Source organism: Rhinoderma darwinii, unplaced genomic scaffold, assembly GCF_050947455.1.
Source record: "Rhinoderma darwinii isolate aRhiDar2 unplaced genomic scaffold, aRhiDar2.hap1 Scaffold_1724, whole genome shotgun sequence".
NCBI lineage: Eukaryota > Metazoa > Chordata > Amphibia > Anura > Rhinodermatidae > Rhinoderma > Rhinoderma darwinii.
The window spans coordinates 32,701-48,199 of record NW_027462112.1 but is presented as its reverse complement, the minus strand read 5'-3'; the positions used below and the strand labels follow the sequence as shown (position 1 = coordinate 48,199).

At 41.9% G+C, this 15,499-nt stretch overlaps 67 pseudogenes; all 67 read right to left on the bottom strand.

Moving 5' to 3' along the window:
- Positions 1–106: 106 nt before the first annotated feature.
- On the bottom strand, positions 107–225 carry LOC142699972 (5S ribosomal RNA; annotated as a pseudogene).
- A 67-nt stretch (positions 226–292) lies between these two features.
- LOC142699918 (5S ribosomal RNA) lies at positions 293–411 on the bottom strand (annotated as a pseudogene).
- Positions 412–478: 67 nt separating this feature from the next.
- Positions 479–597, bottom strand: LOC142699971 (5S ribosomal RNA; annotated as a pseudogene).
- A 245-nt stretch (positions 598–842) lies between these two features.
- LOC142699979 (5S ribosomal RNA) lies at positions 843–961 on the bottom strand (annotated as a pseudogene).
- A 67-nt stretch (positions 962–1,028) lies between these two features.
- On the bottom strand, positions 1,029–1,147 carry LOC142699948 (5S ribosomal RNA; annotated as a pseudogene).
- Positions 1,148–1,214: 67 nt separating this feature from the next.
- On the bottom strand, positions 1,215–1,333 carry LOC142699970 (5S ribosomal RNA; annotated as a pseudogene).
- A 253-nt stretch (positions 1,334–1,586) lies between these two features.
- Positions 1,587–1,705, bottom strand: LOC142699912 (5S ribosomal RNA; annotated as a pseudogene).
- Positions 1,706–1,772: 67 nt separating this feature from the next.
- On the bottom strand, positions 1,773–1,891 carry LOC142699922 (5S ribosomal RNA; annotated as a pseudogene).
- A 253-nt stretch (positions 1,892–2,144) lies between these two features.
- LOC142699982 (5S ribosomal RNA) lies at positions 2,145–2,263 on the bottom strand (annotated as a pseudogene).
- A 67-nt stretch (positions 2,264–2,330) lies between these two features.
- Positions 2,331–2,449, bottom strand: LOC142699893 (5S ribosomal RNA; annotated as a pseudogene).
- Positions 2,450–2,516: 67 nt separating this feature from the next.
- LOC142699890 (5S ribosomal RNA) lies at positions 2,517–2,635 on the bottom strand (annotated as a pseudogene).
- Positions 2,636–2,702: 67 nt separating this feature from the next.
- Positions 2,703–2,821, bottom strand: LOC142699886 (5S ribosomal RNA; annotated as a pseudogene).
- A 67-nt stretch (positions 2,822–2,888) lies between these two features.
- On the bottom strand, positions 2,889–3,007 carry LOC142699968 (5S ribosomal RNA; annotated as a pseudogene).
- A 67-nt stretch (positions 3,008–3,074) lies between these two features.
- LOC142699902 (5S ribosomal RNA) lies at positions 3,075–3,193 on the bottom strand (annotated as a pseudogene).
- A 67-nt stretch (positions 3,194–3,260) lies between these two features.
- On the bottom strand, positions 3,261–3,379 carry LOC142699930 (5S ribosomal RNA; annotated as a pseudogene).
- Positions 3,380–3,446: 67 nt separating this feature from the next.
- On the bottom strand, positions 3,447–3,566 carry LOC142699909 (5S ribosomal RNA; annotated as a pseudogene).
- Positions 3,567–3,633: 67 nt separating this feature from the next.
- On the bottom strand, positions 3,634–3,752 carry LOC142699896 (5S ribosomal RNA; annotated as a pseudogene).
- Positions 3,753–3,819: 67 nt separating this feature from the next.
- Positions 3,820–3,938, bottom strand: LOC142699916 (5S ribosomal RNA; annotated as a pseudogene).
- A 67-nt stretch (positions 3,939–4,005) lies between these two features.
- LOC142699908 (5S ribosomal RNA) lies at positions 4,006–4,125 on the bottom strand (annotated as a pseudogene).
- A 67-nt stretch (positions 4,126–4,192) lies between these two features.
- Positions 4,193–4,311, bottom strand: LOC142699967 (5S ribosomal RNA; annotated as a pseudogene).
- Positions 4,312–4,378: 67 nt separating this feature from the next.
- LOC142699906 (5S ribosomal RNA) lies at positions 4,379–4,497 on the bottom strand (annotated as a pseudogene).
- A 245-nt stretch (positions 4,498–4,742) lies between these two features.
- On the bottom strand, positions 4,743–4,861 carry LOC142699985 (5S ribosomal RNA; annotated as a pseudogene).
- Positions 4,862–4,928: 67 nt separating this feature from the next.
- Positions 4,929–5,047, bottom strand: LOC142699966 (5S ribosomal RNA; annotated as a pseudogene).
- A 67-nt stretch (positions 5,048–5,114) lies between these two features.
- On the bottom strand, positions 5,115–5,233 carry LOC142699964 (5S ribosomal RNA; annotated as a pseudogene).
- A 253-nt stretch (positions 5,234–5,486) lies between these two features.
- On the bottom strand, positions 5,487–5,605 carry LOC142699900 (5S ribosomal RNA; annotated as a pseudogene).
- A 67-nt stretch (positions 5,606–5,672) lies between these two features.
- On the bottom strand, positions 5,673–5,791 carry LOC142699907 (5S ribosomal RNA; annotated as a pseudogene).
- A 253-nt stretch (positions 5,792–6,044) lies between these two features.
- LOC142699914 (5S ribosomal RNA) lies at positions 6,045–6,163 on the bottom strand (annotated as a pseudogene).
- Positions 6,164–6,230: 67 nt separating this feature from the next.
- Positions 6,231–6,349, bottom strand: LOC142699885 (5S ribosomal RNA; annotated as a pseudogene).
- A 253-nt stretch (positions 6,350–6,602) lies between these two features.
- On the bottom strand, positions 6,603–6,721 carry LOC142699947 (5S ribosomal RNA; annotated as a pseudogene).
- A 67-nt stretch (positions 6,722–6,788) lies between these two features.
- LOC142699925 (5S ribosomal RNA) lies at positions 6,789–6,907 on the bottom strand (annotated as a pseudogene).
- Positions 6,908–6,974: 67 nt separating this feature from the next.
- Positions 6,975–7,093, bottom strand: LOC142699950 (5S ribosomal RNA; annotated as a pseudogene).
- Positions 7,094–7,160: 67 nt separating this feature from the next.
- Positions 7,161–7,279, bottom strand: LOC142699905 (5S ribosomal RNA; annotated as a pseudogene).
- A 439-nt stretch (positions 7,280–7,718) lies between these two features.
- LOC142699963 (5S ribosomal RNA) lies at positions 7,719–7,837 on the bottom strand (annotated as a pseudogene).
- Positions 7,838–7,904: 67 nt separating this feature from the next.
- Positions 7,905–8,023, bottom strand: LOC142699978 (5S ribosomal RNA; annotated as a pseudogene).
- A 67-nt stretch (positions 8,024–8,090) lies between these two features.
- Positions 8,091–8,209, bottom strand: LOC142699936 (5S ribosomal RNA; annotated as a pseudogene).
- Positions 8,210–8,276: 67 nt separating this feature from the next.
- LOC142699969 (5S ribosomal RNA) lies at positions 8,277–8,395 on the bottom strand (annotated as a pseudogene).
- Positions 8,396–8,648: 253 nt separating this feature from the next.
- Positions 8,649–8,767, bottom strand: LOC142699952 (5S ribosomal RNA; annotated as a pseudogene).
- A 67-nt stretch (positions 8,768–8,834) lies between these two features.
- Positions 8,835–8,953, bottom strand: LOC142699933 (5S ribosomal RNA; annotated as a pseudogene).
- Positions 8,954–9,020: 67 nt separating this feature from the next.
- LOC142699898 (5S ribosomal RNA) lies at positions 9,021–9,139 on the bottom strand (annotated as a pseudogene).
- A 67-nt stretch (positions 9,140–9,206) lies between these two features.
- Positions 9,207–9,325, bottom strand: LOC142699957 (5S ribosomal RNA; annotated as a pseudogene).
- A 67-nt stretch (positions 9,326–9,392) lies between these two features.
- On the bottom strand, positions 9,393–9,511 carry LOC142699935 (5S ribosomal RNA; annotated as a pseudogene).
- A 67-nt stretch (positions 9,512–9,578) lies between these two features.
- On the bottom strand, positions 9,579–9,697 carry LOC142699962 (5S ribosomal RNA; annotated as a pseudogene).
- Positions 9,698–9,764: 67 nt separating this feature from the next.
- Positions 9,765–9,883, bottom strand: LOC142699917 (5S ribosomal RNA; annotated as a pseudogene).
- A 67-nt stretch (positions 9,884–9,950) lies between these two features.
- Positions 9,951–10,069, bottom strand: LOC142699961 (5S ribosomal RNA; annotated as a pseudogene).
- A 245-nt stretch (positions 10,070–10,314) lies between these two features.
- LOC142699977 (5S ribosomal RNA) lies at positions 10,315–10,433 on the bottom strand (annotated as a pseudogene).
- Positions 10,434–10,500: 67 nt separating this feature from the next.
- LOC142699946 (5S ribosomal RNA) lies at positions 10,501–10,619 on the bottom strand (annotated as a pseudogene).
- A 67-nt stretch (positions 10,620–10,686) lies between these two features.
- LOC142699960 (5S ribosomal RNA) lies at positions 10,687–10,805 on the bottom strand (annotated as a pseudogene).
- A 253-nt stretch (positions 10,806–11,058) lies between these two features.
- On the bottom strand, positions 11,059–11,177 carry LOC142699887 (5S ribosomal RNA; annotated as a pseudogene).
- A 67-nt stretch (positions 11,178–11,244) lies between these two features.
- Positions 11,245–11,363, bottom strand: LOC142699920 (5S ribosomal RNA; annotated as a pseudogene).
- A 253-nt stretch (positions 11,364–11,616) lies between these two features.
- On the bottom strand, positions 11,617–11,735 carry LOC142699980 (5S ribosomal RNA; annotated as a pseudogene).
- A 67-nt stretch (positions 11,736–11,802) lies between these two features.
- LOC142699892 (5S ribosomal RNA) lies at positions 11,803–11,921 on the bottom strand (annotated as a pseudogene).
- A 67-nt stretch (positions 11,922–11,988) lies between these two features.
- LOC142699889 (5S ribosomal RNA) lies at positions 11,989–12,107 on the bottom strand (annotated as a pseudogene).
- A 67-nt stretch (positions 12,108–12,174) lies between these two features.
- Positions 12,175–12,293, bottom strand: LOC142699884 (5S ribosomal RNA; annotated as a pseudogene).
- Positions 12,294–12,360: 67 nt separating this feature from the next.
- LOC142699891 (5S ribosomal RNA) lies at positions 12,361–12,479 on the bottom strand (annotated as a pseudogene).
- A 67-nt stretch (positions 12,480–12,546) lies between these two features.
- On the bottom strand, positions 12,547–12,665 carry LOC142699901 (5S ribosomal RNA; annotated as a pseudogene).
- Positions 12,666–12,732: 67 nt separating this feature from the next.
- Positions 12,733–12,851, bottom strand: LOC142699929 (5S ribosomal RNA; annotated as a pseudogene).
- A 67-nt stretch (positions 12,852–12,918) lies between these two features.
- LOC142699882 (5S ribosomal RNA) lies at positions 12,919–13,037 on the bottom strand (annotated as a pseudogene).
- A 67-nt stretch (positions 13,038–13,104) lies between these two features.
- Positions 13,105–13,223, bottom strand: LOC142699895 (5S ribosomal RNA; annotated as a pseudogene).
- Positions 13,224–13,290: 67 nt separating this feature from the next.
- Positions 13,291–13,409, bottom strand: LOC142699915 (5S ribosomal RNA; annotated as a pseudogene).
- Positions 13,410–13,476: 67 nt separating this feature from the next.
- LOC142699944 (5S ribosomal RNA) lies at positions 13,477–13,595 on the bottom strand (annotated as a pseudogene).
- Positions 13,596–13,662: 67 nt separating this feature from the next.
- Positions 13,663–13,781, bottom strand: LOC142699959 (5S ribosomal RNA; annotated as a pseudogene).
- Positions 13,782–13,848: 67 nt separating this feature from the next.
- Positions 13,849–13,967, bottom strand: LOC142699927 (5S ribosomal RNA; annotated as a pseudogene).
- A 245-nt stretch (positions 13,968–14,212) lies between these two features.
- On the bottom strand, positions 14,213–14,331 carry LOC142699984 (5S ribosomal RNA; annotated as a pseudogene).
- Positions 14,332–14,398: 67 nt separating this feature from the next.
- On the bottom strand, positions 14,399–14,517 carry LOC142699958 (5S ribosomal RNA; annotated as a pseudogene).
- A 67-nt stretch (positions 14,518–14,584) lies between these two features.
- LOC142699956 (5S ribosomal RNA) lies at positions 14,585–14,703 on the bottom strand (annotated as a pseudogene).
- A 253-nt stretch (positions 14,704–14,956) lies between these two features.
- LOC142699981 (5S ribosomal RNA) lies at positions 14,957–15,075 on the bottom strand (annotated as a pseudogene).
- Positions 15,076–15,142: 67 nt separating this feature from the next.
- Positions 15,143–15,261, bottom strand: LOC142699919 (5S ribosomal RNA; annotated as a pseudogene).
- Positions 15,262–15,499: the final 238 nt, after the last annotated feature.

Below are 15,499 nucleotides of genomic sequence, written 5' to 3'. Positions count from 1 at the left end.
GACGAGAGCAGGCACATTCAGCTTAGAATGGCCATTGACATTAAATGCTTTAATCCATAGTCCTTTTTAATCGATTGTGAAACAAAATCTAAACGACATAATAAAAAGTCAACCGCACCACGGATTCCCAGACAGTCTCCCACACTGGTACTAGCGAGGCCTTAAGCTGTGTAACTTCTGCGATCTGACGAGAGCAGGGACATTCAGCTTAGAATGGCCATTGACATTAAATGCTTTAATCCATAGTCCTTTTTAATCGATTGTGAAACAAAATCTAATCGACATAATAAAAAGTCAACCGCACCACGGATTCCCAGACAGTCTCCCACACTGGTACTAGCGAGGCCTTAAGCTGTGTAACTTCTGCGATATGACGAGAGCAGGCACATTCAGCTTAGAATGGCCATTGACATTAAATGCTTTAATCCATAGTCCTTTTTAATCGATTGTGAAACAAAATCTAAACGACATAATAAATAGTCAACCGCACCACGGATTCCCAGACAGTCTCCCACACTGGTACTAGCGAGGCCTTAAGCTGTGTAACTTCTGCGATCTGACGAGAGCAGGGACATTCAGCTTAGAATGGCCATTGACATTAAATTCTTTAATCCATAGTCCTTTTTAATCGATTGTGAAACAAAATCTAAACGACATAATAAAAAGTCAACCGCCCCACGGATTCCCAGACAGTCTCCCACATAAGTACTAGCAAGGCCTTAAGCTGTGTAACTTCTGCGATCTGACGCACATTCAGCTTAGAATGGCCATTGACATTAAATGCTTTAATCCATAGTCCTTTTTAATCGATTGTGAAACAAAATCTAAACGACATACTAAAAATTCAACCGCACCACGGATTCCCAGACAGTCTCCCACACTGGTACTAGCGAGGCCTTAAGCTGTGTAACTTCTGCGTTCTGACGAGAGCAGGCACATTCAGCTTAGAATGGCCATTGACGTTCAATGCTTTAATCCATAGTCCTATTTAATCTATTGTGAAACAAAATCTAAACGACATAATAAAAAGTCAACCGCACCACGGATTCCCAGACAGTCTCCCACACTGGTACTAGCGAGGCCTTAAGCTGTGTAACTTCTGCGATCTGACGAGAGCAGGCACATTCAGCTTAGAATGGCCATTGACATTAAATGCTTTAATCCATAGTCCTTTTTAATCGATTGTGAAAAAAAATCTAAACGACATAATAAGAAGTCAACCGCACCACGGATTCCCAGACAGTCTCCCACACTGGTACTAGCGAGGCCTTAAGCTGTGTAACTTCTGCGATCTGACGAGAGCAGGGACATTCAGCTTAGAATGGCCATTGACGTTAAATGCTTTAATCCATAGTCCTATTTCATCTATTGTGAAACAAAATCTAAACGACATAATAAAAAGTCAACCGCACCACGGATTCCCAGACAGCCTCCCACACTGGTACTAGCGAGGCGTTAAGCTGTGTAACTTCTGCGATCTAACGAGAGCAGGCACATTCAGTTTAGAAAGGCCATTGACATTAAATGCTTTATTCCATAGTCCTTTTTAATCGATTGTGAAACAAAATCAAAACAACATAATAAAAAGTCAACCGCACCACGGATTCCCAGACAGTCTCCCACACTGGTACTAGCGAGGCCTTAAGCTGTGTAACTTCTGCGATCTGATGAGAGCAGGCACATTCAGCTTAGAATGGCCATTGACATTAAAAGCTTTAATCCATAGTGCTATTTAATCTATTGTGAAACAAAATCTAAACAACATAATAAAAAGTCAACCGCACCACGGATTCCCAGACAGTCTCCCACACTGGTACTAGCAAGGCCTTAAGCTGTGTAACTTCTGCGATCTGCCGAGAGCAGGGACATTCAGCTTAGAATGGCCATTGACATTAAATGCTTTAATCCATAGTCCTTTTTAATCGATTGTGAAACAAAATCTAAACGACATAATAAAAAGGCAAACGCACCACGAATTCCCAGACAGTCTCCCACACTGCTACTAGCGAGGCCTTAAGCTGTGTAACTTCTGCGATTTGACGAGAGCAGGGACATTCAGCTTAGAATGGCCATTGACATTAAATGCTTTAATCCATAGTCCTTTTTAATCGATTGTGAAACAAAATCTAAACGACATAATAAAAATTCAACCGCACCACGGATTCCCAGACAGTCTCCCACACTGGTACTAGCGAGGTCTTAAGCTGTGTAACTTCTGCGATCTGACGAGAGCAGGCACATTCAGCTTAGAATGGCCATTGAAGTTAAATGTTTTAATCCATAGTCCTATTTAATCTATTGTGAAACAAAATCTAAACGACATAATAAAAAGTCAACCGCACCACGGATTCCCAGACAGTCTCCCACACTGGTACTAGCGAGGCCTTAAGCTGTGTAACTTCGGCGATCTGACGAGAGCAGGCACATTCAGCTTAGAATGGCCATTGACATTAAATGCTTTAATCCATAGTCCTTTTTAATCGATTGTGAAACAAAATCTAAACGACATAATAAAAAGTCAACCGCACCACGGATTCCCAGACAGTCTCCCACACTGGTACTAGCGAGGCCTTAAGCTGTGTAATTTCGGCGATCTGACGAGAGCAGGCACATTCAGCTTAGAATGGCCATTGACATTAAATGCTCTAATCCATAGTCCTTTTTAATCGATTGTGAAACAAAATCTAAACGACATAATAAAAATTCAACCGCACCACGGATTCCCAGACAGTCTCCCACACTGGTACTAGCGAGGCCTTAAGCTGTGTAACTTCTGCGATCTGACGAGAGCAGGCACATTCAGCTTAGAATGGCCATTGACATTAAATGCTTTAATCCATAGTCCTTTTTAATCGATTGTGAAACAAAATCTAAACGACATAATAAAAAGTCAACCGCACCACGGATTCCCAGACAGTCTCCCACACTGGTACTAGCGAGGCCTTAAGCTGTGTAACTTCTGCGATCTGACGAGAGCAGGGACATTCAGCTTAGAATGGCCATTGACGCTAAATGCTTTAATCCATAGTCCTATTTAATCTATTGTGAAACAAAATCTAAACGACATAATAAAAAGTCAACCGCACCATGGATTCCCAGACAGTCTCCCACACTGGTACTAGCGAGGCCTTAAGCTGTGTAACTTCTGCGATCTGACGAGAGCAGGGACATTCAGCTTAGAATGGCCATTGACATTAAATGCTTTAATCCATAGTCCTTTTTAATCGATTGTGAAACAAAATCTAAACGACATAATAAAAATTCAACCGCATCACGGATTACCAGACAGTCTCCCACACTAGTACTAGCGAGGCCTTAAGCTGTGTAACTTCTGCGTTCTGACGAGAGCAGGCACATTCAGCTTAGAATGGCGATTGACGTTAAATGCTTTAATCCATAGTCCTATTTAATCTATTGTGAAACAAAATCTAAACGACATAATAAAAAGTCAACCGCACCCACGGATTCCCAGAAAGTCTCCGACACTGGTACTAGCGAGGCCTTAAGCTGTGTAACTTCTGCGATCTGACGAGAGCAGGAACATTCAGCTTAGAATGGCCATTGACATTAAATGCTATAATCCATAGTCCTTTTTAATCGATTGTGAAACAAAATCTAAACGACATAATAAAAAGTAAACCGCACCACGGATTCCCAGACAGTCTCCCACACTGGTACTAGCGAGGCCTTAAGCTGTGTAACTTCTGCGATCTGACGAGAGCAGGGACATTCAGCTTAGAATGGCCATTGACATTAAATGCTTTAATCCATAGTCCTTTTTAATCGATTGTGAAACAAAATCTAAACGACATAATAAAAATTCAACCGCACCACGGATTCCCAGACAGTCTCCCACACTGGTACTAGCGAGGCCTTAAGCTGTGTAACTTCTACGATCTGACGAGAGCAGGCACATTCAGCTTAGAATGGCCATTGACGTTAAATGCTTTAATCCATAGTCCTATTTAATCTATTGTGAAACAAAATCTAAACGACATAATAAAAAGTCAACCGCACCACGGATTCCCAGACAGTCTCCCCACACTGGTACTAGCGAGGCCTTAAGCTGTGTAACTTCTGCGATCTGACGAGAGCAGGCACATTCAGCTTAGAATGGCCATTGACATTAAATGCTTTAATCCATAGTCCTTTTTAATCGATTGTGAAACAAAATCTAAACGACATAATAAATAGTCAACCGCACCACGGATTCCCAGACAGTCTCCCACACTGGTACTAGCGAGGCCTTAAGCTGTGTAACTTCTGCGATCTGACGAGAGCAGGGACATTCAGCTTAGAATGGCCATTGACATTAAATTCTTTAATCCATAGTCCTTTTTAATCGATTGTGAAACAAAATCTAAACGACATAATAAAAATTCAACCGCACCACGGATTCACAGACAGTCTCCCACACTAGTACTAGCGAGGCCTTAAGCTGTGTAACTTCTGCGATCTGACGAGAGCAGGCACAATCAGCTTAGAATGGCCATTGACGTTAAATCCTTTAATCCATAGTCCTATTTAATCTATTGTGAAACAAAATCTAAACGACATAATAAAAAGTCAACCGCCCCACGGATTCCCAGACAGTCTCCCACGTAAGTACTAGCAAGGCCTTAAGCTGTGTAACTTCTGCGATCTGACGCACATTCAGCTTAGAATGGCCATTGACATTAAATGCTTTAATCCATAGTCCTTTTTAATCGATTGTGAAACAAAATCTAAACGACATAATAAAAATTCAACCGCACCACGGATTCCCAGACAGTCTCCCACACTGGTACTAGTGAGGCCTTAAGCTGTGTAACTTCTGCGTTCTGACGAGAGCAGGCACATTCAGCTTAGAATGGCCATTGACGTTCAATGCTTTAATCCATAGTCCTATTTAATCTATTGTGAAACAAAATCTAAACGACATAATAAAAAGTCAACCGCACCACGGATTCCCAGACAGTCTCCCACACTGGTACTAGCGAGGCCTTAAGCTGTGTAACTTCTGCGATCTGACGAGAGCAGGGACATTCAGCTTAGAATGGCCATTGACATTAAATGCTTTAATCCATAGTCCTTTTTAATCGATTGTGAAAAAAAATCTAAACGACACAATAAGAAGTCAACCGCACCACGGATTCCCAGACAGTCTCCCACACTGGTACTAGCGAGGCCTTAAGCTGTGTAACTTCTGCGATCTGACGAGAGCAGGGACATTCAGCTTAGAATGGCCATTGACGTTAAATGCTTTAATCCATAGTCCTATTTAATCTATTGTGAAACAAAATCTAAACGACATAATAAAAAGTCAACCGCACCACGGATTCCCAGACAGTCTCCCACACTGGTACTAGCGAGGCGTTAAGCTGTGTAACTTCTGCGATCTAACGAGAGCAGGCACATTCAGTTTAGAACGGCAATTGACATGAAATGCTTTATTCCATAGTCCTTTTTAATCGATTGTGAAACAAAATCTAAACAACATAATAAAAAGTCAACCGCACCACGGATTCCCAGACAGTCTCCCACACTGGTACTAGCGAGGCCTTAAGCTGTGTAACTTCTGCGATCTGATGAGAGCAGGCACATTCAGCTTAGAATGGCCATTGACATTAAAAGCTTTAATCCATAGTCCTATTTAATCTATTGTGAAACAAAATCTAAACAACATAATAAAAAGTCAACCGCACCACGGATTCCCAGACAGTCTCCCACACTAGTACTAGCAAGGCCTTAAGCTGTGTAACTTCTGCGATCTGACGAGAGCAGGGACATTCAGCTTTGAATGGCCATTGACATTAAATGCTTTAATCCATAGTCCTTTTTAATCGATTGTGAAACAAAATCTAAACGACATAATAAAAAGGCAAACGCACCACGGATTCCCAGACAGTCTCCCACACTGGTACTAGCGAGGCCTTAAGCTGTGTAACTTCTGCGATCTGACAAGAGCAGGGACATTCAGCTTAGAATAGCCATTGACATTAAATGCTTTAATCCATAGTCCTTTTTAATCGATTGTGAAACAAAATCTAAACGACATAATAAAAATTCAACCGCACCACGGATTCCCAGACAGTCTCCCACACTGCTACTAGCGAGGCCTTAAGCTGTGTAACTTCTGCGATCTGACGAGAGCAGGCACATTCAGCTTAGAATGGCCATTGACATTAAATGCTTTAATCCATAGTCCTTTTTAATCGATTGTGAAACAAAATCTAAACGACATAATAAAAATTCAACCGCACCACGGATTCCCAGACAGTCTCCCACACTGGTACTAGCGAGGCCTTAAGCTGTGTAACTTCTGCGATCTGACGAGAGCAGGCACATTCAGCTTAGAATGGCCATTGACGTTCAATGCTTTAATCCATAGTCCTATTTAATCTATTGTGAAACAAAATCTAAACGACATAATAAAAAGTGAACCGCCCCACGGATTCCCAGACAGTCTCCCACACTGGTACTAGCAAGGACTTAAGCTGTGTAACTTCGGCGATCTGACGAGAGCAGGCACATTCAGCTTAGAATGGCCATTGACATTAAATACTTTAATCCATAGTCCTTTTTAATCGATTGTGAAACAAAATCTAAACGACATAATAAAAAGTCAACCGCACCACGGATTCCCAGACAGTCTCCCACACTGGTACTAGCGAGGCCTTAAGCTGTGTAACTTCTGCGATCTGACGAGAGCAGGCACATTCAGCTTAGAATGGCCATTGACATAAAATGCTTTAATCCATAGTCCTTTTTAATCGATTGTGAAACAAAATCTAAACGACATAATAAAAAGTCAACCGCACCACGGATTTCCAGACAGTCTCCCACACTGGTACTAGCGAGGCCTTAAGCTATGTAACTTCTGCGATCTGACGAGAGCAGGGACATTCAGCTTAGAATGGCCATTGACGTGAAATGCTTTAATCCATAGTCCTATTTAATCTATTGTGAAACAAAATCTAAACGACATAATAAAAAGTCAACCGCACCACGAATTCCCAGACAGTCTCCCACACTGGTACTAGCGAGGCCTTAAGCTGTGTAACTTCTGCGATCTGACGAGAGCAGGGACATTCAGCTTAGAATGGCCATTGACATTAAATGCTTTAATCCATAGTCCTTTATAATCGATTGTGAAACAAAATCTAAACGACATAATAAAAATTCAACCGCACCACGGATTCCCAGACAGTCTCCCACACTGGTACTAGCGAGGCCTTAAGCTGTGTAATTTCTGCGTTCTGACGAGGGCAGGCACATTCAGCTTAGAATGGCCATTGACGTTCAATGCTTTAATCCATAGTCCTATTTAATCTATTGTGAAACAAAATCTAAACGACATAATAAAAAGTCAACCGCCCCACGGATTCCCAGACAGTCTCCCACACTGGTACTAGCAAGGACTTAAGCTGTGTAACTTCGGCGATCTGACGAGAGCAGGCACATTCATCTTAGAATGGCCATTGACATTAAATACTTTAATCCATAGTCCTTTTTAATCGATTGTGAAACAAAATCTAAACGACATAATAAAAAGTCAACCGCACCACGAATTCCCAGACAGTCTCCCACACTGGTACTAGCGAGGCCTTAAGCTGTGTAACTTCTGCAATCTGACAAGAGCAGGCACATTCAGATTACAATGGCCATTGACATTAAAAGCCTTAATCCATAGTCCTATTTAATCTATTGTGAAACAAAATCTAAACAACATAATAAAAAGTCAACCGCACCACGGATTCCCAGACAGTCTCCCACACTGGTACTAGCGAGGCCTTAAGCTGTGTAACTTCTGCGATCTGACGAGAGCAGGGACATTCAGCTTAGAATGGCCATTGACATTAAATGCTTTAATCCATAGTCCTTTATAATCGATTGTGAAACAAAAACTAAACGACATAATAAAAATTCAACCGCACCACGGATTCCCAGACAGTCTCCCACACTGGTACTAGCGAGGCCTTAAGCTGTGTAACTTCTGCGTTCTGACGAGAGCAGGCACATTCAGCTTAGAATGGCCATTGACGTTCAATGCTTTAATCCATAGTCCTATTTAATCTATTGTGAAACAAAATCTAAACGACATAATAAAAAGTCAACCGCACCACGGATTCCCAGACAGTCTCCCACACTAGTACTAGCGAGGCCTTAAGCTGTGTAACTTCTGCGATCTGACGAGAGCAGGCACATTCAGCTTAGAATGGCCATTGACATTAAATGCTTTAATCCATAGTCCTTTTTAATCTATTGTGAAACAAAATCTAAACGACATAATAAAAAGTCAACCGCACCACGGATTCCCAGACAGTCTCCCACACTGGTACTAGCGAGGCCTTAAGCTGTGTAACTTCTGCGTTCTGACGAGAGCAGGCACATTCAGCTTAGAATGGCCATTGACGTTCAATGCTTTAATCCATAGTCCTATTTAATCTATTGTGAAACACAATCTAAACGACATAATAAAAAGGCAACCGCACCACGGATTCCCAGACAGTCTCCCACACTGGTACTAGTGAGGCCTTAAGCTGTGCAACTTCGGCGATCTAACGAGAGCAGGCACATTCAGCTTAGAATGGCCATTGACATTAAATGCTTTAATCCATAGTCCTTTTTAATCGATTGTGAAACAAAATCTAAACGACATAATAAAAAGTCAACAGCACCACGGATTCCCAGACAGTCTCCCACACTGGTACTAGCGAGGCCTTAAGCTGTGTAACTTCTGCAATCTGACGAGAGCAGGGACATTCAGCTTAGAATGGCCATTGACATTAAATGCTTTAATCCATAGTCCTTTATAATCGATTGTGAAACAAAAACTAAACGACATAATAAAAAGTCAACCGCACCACGGATTCCCAGACAGTCTCCGACACTAGTACTAGCGAGGCCTTAAGCTGTGTAACTTCTGCGATCTGACGAGAGAAGGCACATTCAGCTTAGAATGGCCATTGACATTAAATGCTTTAATCCATAGTCCTTTTTAATCGATTGTGAAACAAAATCTAAACGACATAATAAAAAGTCAACCGCACCACGGATTCCCAGACAGTCTCCCACACTGGTACTAGCGAGGCCTTAAGCTGTGTAACTTCTGCGATTTGACGAGAGCAGGCACATTCAGCTTAGAATGGCCATTGACATTAAATGCTTTAATCCATAGTCCTTTTTAATCGATTGTGAAACAAAATCTAAACGACATAATAAAAAGTCAACCGCACCACGGATTCCCAGACAGTCTCCCACACTGGTACTAGCGAGGCCTTAAGCTGTGTAACTTCTGCGTTCTGACGAGAGCAGGCACATTCAGCTTAGAATGGCCATTGACGTTCAATGCTTTAATCCATAGTCTTATTTAATCTATTGTGAAACACAATCTAAACGACATAATAAAAAGGCAGCCGCACCACGGATTCCCAGACAGTCTCCCACACTGGTACTATCGAGGCCTTAAGCTGTGTAACTTCGGCGATCTGACGAGAGCAGGCACATTCAGCTTAGAATGGCCATTGACATTAAATGCTTTAATCCATAGTCCTTTTTAATCGATTGTGAAACAAAATCTAAACGACATAATAAAAAGTCAACCGCACCACGGATTCCCAGACAGTCTCCCACACTGGTACTAGCGAGGCCTTAAGCTGTGTAACTTCTGCGATCTGACGAGAGCAGGGACATTCAGCTTAGAATGGCCATTGACATTAAATGCTTTAATCCATAGTCCTTTTTAATCGATTGTGAAACAAAATCTAATCGACATAATAAAAAGTCAACCGCACCACGGATTCCCAGACAGTCTCCCACACTGGTACTAGCGAGGCCTTAAGCTGTGTAACTTCTGCGATATGACGAGAGCAGGCACATTCAGCTTAGAATGGCCATTGACATTAAATGCTTTAATCCATAGTCCTTTTTAATCGATTGTGAAACAAAATCTAAACGACATAATAAATAGTCAACCGCACCACGGATTCCCAGACAGTCTCCCACACTGGTACTAGCGAGGCCTTAAGCTGTGTAACTTCTGCGATCTGACGAGAGCAGGGACATTCAGCTTAGAATGGCCATTGACATTAAATTCTTTAATCCATAGTCCTTTTTAATCGATTGTGAAACAAAATCTAAACGACATAATAAAAAGTCAACCGCCCCACGGATTCCCAGACAGTCTCCCACATAAGTACTAGCAAGGCCTTAAGCTGTGTAACTTCTGCGATCTGACGCACATTCAGCTTAGAATGGCCATTGACATTAAATGCTTTAATCCATAGTCCTTTTTAATCGATTGTGAAACAAAATCTAAACGACATACTAAAAATTCAACCGCACCACGGATTCCCAGACAGTCTCCCACACTGGTACTAGCGAGGCCTTAAGCTGTGTAACTTCTGCGTTCTGACGAGAGCAGGCACATTCAGCTTAGAATGGCCATTGACGTTCAATGCTTTAATCCATAGTCCTATTTAATCTATTGTGAAACAAAATCTAAACGACATAATAAAAAGTCAACCGCACCACGGATTCCCAGACAGTCTCCCACACTGGTACTAGCGAGGCCTTAAGCTGTGTAACTTCTGCGATCTGACGAGAGCAGGCACATTCAGCTTAGAATGGCCATTGACATTAAATGCTTTAATCCATAGTCCTTTTTAATCGATTGTGAAAAAAAATCTAAACGACATAATAAGAAGTCAACCGCACCACGGATTCCCAGACAGTCTCCCACACTGGTACTAGCGAGGCCTTAAGCTGTGTAACTTCTGCGATCTGACGAGAGCAGGGACATTCAGCTTAGAATGGCCATTGACGTTAAATGCTTTAATCCATAGTCCTATTTCATCTATTGTGAAACAAAATCTAAACGACATAATAAAAAGTCAACCGCACCACGGATTCCCAGACAGCCTCCCACACTGGTACTAGCGAGGCGTTAAGCTGTGTAACTTCTGCGATCTAACGAGAGCAGGCACATTCAGTTTAGAAAGGCCATTGACATTAAATGCTTTATTCCATAGTCCTTTTTAATCGATTGTGAAACAAAATCAAAACAACATAATAAAAAGTCAACCGCACCACGGATTCCCAGACAGTCTCCCACACTGGTACTAGCGAGGCCTTAAGCTGTGTAACTTCTGCGATCTGATGAGAGCAGGCACATTCAGCTTAGAATGGCCATTGACATTAAAAGCTTTAATCCATAGTGCTATTTAATCTATTGTGAAACAAAATCTAAACAACATAATAAAAAGTCAACCGCACCACGGATTCCCAGACAGTCTCCCACACTGGTACTAGCAAGGCCTTAAGCTGTGTAACTTCTGCGATCTGCCGAGAGCAGGGACATTCAGCTTAGAATGGCCATTGACATTAAATGCTTTAATCCATAGTCCTTTTTAATCGATTGTGAAACAAAATCTAAACGACATAATAAAAAGGCAAACGCACCACGAATTCCCAGACAGTCTCCCACACTGCTACTAGCGAGGCCTTAAGCTGTGTAACTTCTGCGATTTGACGAGAGCAGGGACATTCAGCTTAGAATGGCCATTGACATTAAATGCTTTAATCCATAGTCCTTTTTAATCGATTGTGAAACAAAATCTAAACGACATAATAAAAATTCAACCGCACCACGGATTCCCAGACAGTCTCCCACACTGGTACTAGCGAGGTCTTAAGCTGTGTAACTTCTGCGATCTGACGAGAGCAGGCACATTCAGCTTAGAATGGCCATTGAAGTTAAATGTTTTAATCCATAGTCCTATTTAATCTATTGTGAAACAAAATCTAAACGACATAATAAAAAGTCAACCGCACCACGGATTCCCAGACAGTCTCCCACACTGGTACTAGCGAGGCCTTAAGCTGTGTAACTTCGGCGATCTGACGAGAGCAGGCACATTCAGCTTAGAATGGCCATTGACATTAAATGCTTTAATCCATAGTCCTTTTTAATCGATTGTGAAACAAAATCTAAACGACATAATAAAAAGTCAACCGCACCACGGATTCCCAGACAGTCTCCCACACTGGTACTAGCGAGGCCTTAAGCTGTGTAATTTCGGCGATCTGACGAGAGCAGGCACATTCAGCTTAGAATGGCCATTGACATTAAATGCTCTAATCCATAGTCCTTTTTAATCGATTGTGAAACAAAATCTAAACGACATAATAAAAATTCAACCGCACCACGGATTCCCAGACAGTCTCCCACACTGGTACTAGCGAGGCCTTAAGCTGTGTAACTTCTGCGATCTGACGAGAGCAGGCACATTCAGCTTAGAATGGCCATTGACATTAAATGCTTTAATCCATAGTCCTTTTTAATCGATTGTGAAACAAAATCTAAACGACATAATAAAAAGGCAACCGCACCACGGATTCCCAGACAGTCTCCCACACTGGTACTAGCGAGGCCTTAAGCTGTGTAACTTCTGCGATCTGACGAGAGCAGGGACATTCAGCTTAGAATGGCCATTGACGCTAAATGCTTTAATCCATAGTCCTATTTAATCTATTGTGAAACAAAATCTAAACGACATAATAAAAAGTCAACCGCACCATGGATTCCCAGACAGTCTCCCACACTGGTACTAGCGAGGCCTTAAGCTGTGTAACTTCTGCGATCTGACGAGAGCAGGGACATTCAGCTTAGAATGGCCATTGACATTAAATGCTTTAATCCATAGTCCTTTTTAATCGATTGTGAAACAAAATCTAAACGACATAATAAAAATTCAACCGCATCACGGATTACCAGACAGTCTCCCACACTAGTACTAGCGAGGCCTTAAGCTGTGTAACTTCTGCGTTCTGACGAGAGCAGGCACATTCAGCTTAGAATGGCGATTGACGTTAAATGCTTTAATCCATAGTCCTATTTAATCTATTGTGAAACAAAATCTAAACGACATAATAAAAAGTCAACCGCACCACGGATTCCCAGAAAGTCTCCGACACTGGTACTAGCGAGGCCTTAAGCTGTGTAACTTCTGCGATCTGACGAGAGCAGGAACATTCAGCTTAGAATGGCCATTGACATTAAATGCTTTAATCCATAGTCCTTTTTAATCGATTGTGAAACAAAATCTAAACGACATAATAAAAAGTAAACCGCACCACGGATTCCCAGACAGTCTCCCACACTGGTACTAGCGAGGCCTTAAGCTGTGTAACTTCTGCGATCTGACGAGAGCAGGGACATTCAGCTTAGAATGGCCATTGACATTAAATGCTTTAATCCATAGTCCTTTTTAATCGATTGTGAAACAAAATCTAAACGACATAATAAAAATTCAACCGCACCACGGATTCCCAGACAGTCTCCCACACTGGTACTAGCGAGGCCTTAAGCTGTGTAACTTCTACGATCTGACGAGAGCAGGCACATTCAGCTTAGAATGGCCATTGACGTTAAATGCTTTAATCCATAGTCCTATTTAATCTATTGTGAAACAAAATCTAAACGACATAATAAAAAGTCAACCGCACCACGGATTCCCAGACAGTCTCCCACACTGGTACTAGCGAGGCCTTAAGCTGTGTAACTTCTGCGATCTGACGAGAGCAGGCACATTCAGCTTAGAATGGCCATTGACATTAAATGCTTTAATCCATAGTCCTTTTTAATCGATTGTGAAACAAAATCTAAACGACATAATAAATAGTCAACCGCACCACGGATTCCCAGACAGTCTCCCACACTGGTACTAGCGAGGCCTTAAGCTGTGTAACTTCTGCGATCTGACGAGAGCAGGGACATTCAGCTTAGAATGGCCATTGACATTAAATTCTTTAATCCATAGTCCTTTTTAATCGATTGTGAAACAAAATCTAAACGACATAATAAAAATTCAACCGCACCACGGATTCACAGACAGTCTCCCACACTGGTACTAGCGAGGCCTTAAGCTGTGTAACTTCTGCGATCTGACGAGAGCAGGCACAATCAGCTTAGAATGGCCATTGACGTTAAATCCTTTAATCCATAGTCCTATTTAATCTATTGTGAAACAAAATCTAAACGACATAATAAAAAGTCAACCGCCCCACGGATTCCCAGACAGTCTCCCACGTAAGTACTAGCAAGGCCTTAAGCTGTGTAACTTCTGCGATCTGACGCACATTCAGCTTAGAATGGCCATTGACATTAAATGCTTTAATCCATAGTCCTTTTTAATCGATTGTGAAACAAAATCTAAACGACATAATAAAAATTCAACCGCACCACGGATTCCCAGACAGTCTCCCACACTGGTACTAGTGAGGCCTTAAGCTGTGTAACTTCTGCGTTCTGACGAGAGCAGGCACATTCAGCTTAGAATGGCCATTGACGTTCAATGCTTTAATCCATAGTCCTATTTAATCTATTGTGAAACAAAATCTAAACGACATAATAAAAAGTCAACCGCACCACGGATTCCCAGACAGTCTCCCACACTGGTACTAGCGAGGCCTTAAGCTGTGTAACTTCTGCGATCTGACGAGAGCAGGGACATTCAGCTTAGAATGGCCATTGACATTAAATGCTTTAATCCATAGTCCTTTTTAATCGATTGTGAAAAAAAATCTAAACGACACAATAAGAAGTCAACCGCACCACGGATTCCCAGACAGTCTCCCACACTGGTACTAGCGAGGCCTTAAGCTGTGTAACTTCTGCGATCTGACGAGAGCAGGGACATTCAGCTTAGAATGGCCATTGACGTTAAATGCTTTAATCCATAGTCCTATTTAATCTATTGTGAAACAAAATCTAAACGACATAATAAAAAGTCAACCGCACCACGGATTCCCAGACAGTCTCCCACACTGGTACTAGCGAGGCGTTAAGCTGTGTAACTTCTGCGATCTAACAAGAGCAGGCACATTCAGTTTAGAACGGCAATTGACATGAAATGCTTTATTCCATAGTCCTTTTTAATCGATTGTGAAACAAAATCTAAACAACATAATAAAAAGTCAACCGCACCACGGATTCCCAGACAGTCTCCCACACTGGTACTAGCGAGGCCTTAAGCTGTGTAACTTCTGCGATCTGATGAGAGCAGGCACATTCAGCTTAGAATGGCCATTGACATTAAAAGCTTTAATCCATAGTCCTATTTAATCTATTGTGAAACAAAATCTAAACAACATAATAAAAAGTCAACCGCACCACGGATTCCCAGACAGTCTCCCACACTGGTACTAGCAAGGCCTTAAGCTGTGTAACTTCTGCGATCTGACGAGAGCAGGGACATTCAGCTTTGAATGGCCATTGACATTAAATGCTTTAATCCATAGTCCTTTTTAATCGATTGTGAAACAAAATCTAAACGACATAATAAAAAGGCAAACGCACCACGGATTCCCAGACAGTCTCCCACACTGGTACTAGCGAGGCCTTAAGCTGTGTAACTTCTGCGATCTGACAAGAGCAGGGACATTCAGCTTAGAATAGCCATTGACATTAAATGCTTTAATCCATAGTCCTTTTTAATCGATTGTGAAACAAAATCTA